Below are 2,689 nucleotides of genomic sequence, written 5' to 3' on the forward strand. Positions count from 1 at the left end.
GTTCACTAGCTAATAGCAGCTAGTACAGTTAGCATATGCAGCAGTGCAACAGTCAGACTTCCTGTGTTACAAGAGAAAAAAGGTCCGTGTTGCATCAATCCTCTGATACTTTGGTCCCGGGGACGAGGAGCAGCTCCTGAACGCAGTTTAACGTTGGTTAGTTCACTGAGACTTTCTTCAACTCACAGCAACGTTTCTGTGTACAAAGTCCTCACGTACCGTAACTCTGAAAACGCAACATGTTCTCTGGTATTTGATTGAAGTCAGTGTGTTTGGTGCGTTTCCTGTGCTGCAGGCTTTAAAAGGACACTCTGTCTCTGTCTCTGAAACAAACACATACCAGCAGCAGTCCGTCCGTCCTCACAGAAACAAGCTTCACTGAGCTGCAGAAACTTAGAGATCAGTGGAGATCAACAGAGAGTAACTGCTGGTGGCTAATGTATGAGCTAACACAGCTGCACGTTCTACCTTTACTGTTCTCCACCTGCAGTCAGGAGTTCCAGTCGATCTGATGAGAGCAGCGTGCAGCAGCACGAGGTTTCGTCTTATCTGAGAAAATGTGATTTACTGCTTCATAATCAGATTCTCTGCCTCAGAGTTTCAGAGGACGAGGACTGAAAGAGGGGTTGTGGGAAAAGCTGCACATTGACGTGTGTGACCTTTGTGGGAAAGGTTTTCAAAATAAGAGTAACTGTGACAGCAGCTCTCCAGTCATAATATTTCAACTCATCAGCCATATTTATGTAATGATTAATTAATTTGTTGGTTGACTGGAAATGTATCTGATAATGTTTTGTTCATCAAGACTGTAGCTGTTATCTGTTCATCAATCGATCAGTTTTATGATAAATCATTAGTTTGGTCCATAATAGGTCAGAAATAGCTGAGCACTGTTTCCCAAAGCCAAAAGTGCCGTCCTCAAATGTCTCAGTTTGATTACGCTGTGTGTGCTCGGTTCTACTGGTACTTTTAACTTTACCAGAAAAAAATAATTTTTGACATTTGAAGAGCCAGAACTGTTGTTGTTGTTGTTGTTGTTGTTGTTGTTGTTGTTTAAACAGTGGTGTCAGTTAGATTTCTTTAGAACAGAGTTATTGAATATGAAATCATCCGTCTTTGCTCTCTACATCTCAGCCTTTATTATCCTCGGTGTGTAAAATCTTCAGGTTATTAAGTTTAAAAAAAAAGATCCTTCCCACTAACCCTGAATCATATTACAATCACAATATTTGCCAAAATTATCGCAGTATTTTTACCATATCGTATTTAAATAAGTTTGAACACGATACACATTATTATGCCCCTCCACACACACCGAGCACTTCTTTTGCTTCGTTCTCCGGTGGGCTGGACCCAGACCGAGAGCTGGAGCCGGTACCTGCTGGATGCTGGAGAATGAAGCAAAAGAAGTGCTCGATGTGTGTGGAGGGCAGCCTCTGGGCAGGGGCAGCACAAACAGAACATCACACAAAACTAGATTGACTAGAACTAGAACTTTTTCTGTTTTTGGTTTTAAAACAGAAAGAACCAGGATGCTTATTTTCTGTCTTTGGGTTCGACCTGTTGCTTTCTGAACCTGATGGACTCGTCAGACGTCCCGGCTGTAACTGTCAGACTACCTGCACCTACACCCACGCTAGGTGTGGAGTTTGACTTATTGTGGTTACAGCAGTTTAAATGAGTGTTTCAGGGATTAGTTATGACACATTTTTGTATTGTTAGTGTGGGACAGGAGAGAAAAGTACAATAATAATAATAATAATAATAATAATAATAATAATAATAGAAACAATAAAAAAAACAAAAAGAAAGGATACGTGTTTGTTTCTGTGGGATATAAATCAGTTTATTTTCTTTGGTTCGACCTGTTGCTTTCTGAACCATTATATTATTTATAGAACTGTCAGAGTTTGAAACCCTGTCTTAAAGGGGTTTGAGTTTTAAAAAGGAGATAGTTAAAGTTTTTGGTGAATCGTGAAAGTTTGTACTTTTACTGTTTTGAGAGCGGATCCTGTGGGACATTAACCGTCTAGATCTCGCGGAAATCTGAAGAGCAACAACACAGGGACGGAGGAGCGAGGCCACTCTCCTCCTCCTCCATCAGGTGCTCCTCCTCCTCCTCGGTCCCTCCCTCCTCTCTGTTTGCTGAGTTGTTTCTTTCACGTCGCTTCTTTCCTCCTCCTTCATTTTCCTGATCTTCCATGTCCTCTTTTGTGACGACTCGATGTCATGCCTTACCAGCCTGCGTGTGTCGCTGTGTGATGTCGTGTGGTGTGTGTCTTCCACTCAGCTGGTCAGATGCTAATTCCCTCCTAAATAACCTCGTGGAGCTGAAATGGTGTGTGCAATGCATGCTCTCTCGCATCTCTCTCTCTGTCTCTCTCATCTTCTTCTCTGTCTCTTCTCTGTTCTCTCTCTCTTCTCTCTGTCTCTCTCTCTTCTTTCTGTCTCTCTCTCTGTCCTCTCTTCATCTCTCTTCTCTCTCTCTCTCTCTTCTCTCGTCTTCTCATCTCTCTCTGTCTCTCTGTCTGTCTCTCTCTTCTCTTCTGTCCTCGTCTCATCTCTCCTCTCTCTCTGTCTCTCTCTCTCTCTCTCCTGTCTCTTCTCTCTCTCTCTCTCTTTGTTTGTCTGTGTGTGTAGTGAATTCAAAGTTTGGCAGGCTCAAACAGTAAAGTTTGTCTTTTATTTA

Source organism: Morone saxatilis, unplaced genomic scaffold (assembly GCF_004916995.1).
Source record: "Morone saxatilis isolate NCDOM2014 unplaced genomic scaffold, NCSU_SB_2.0 Contig11, whole genome shotgun sequence".
Taxonomy (NCBI): Eukaryota; Metazoa; Chordata; class Actinopteri; family Moronidae; genus Morone; species Morone saxatilis.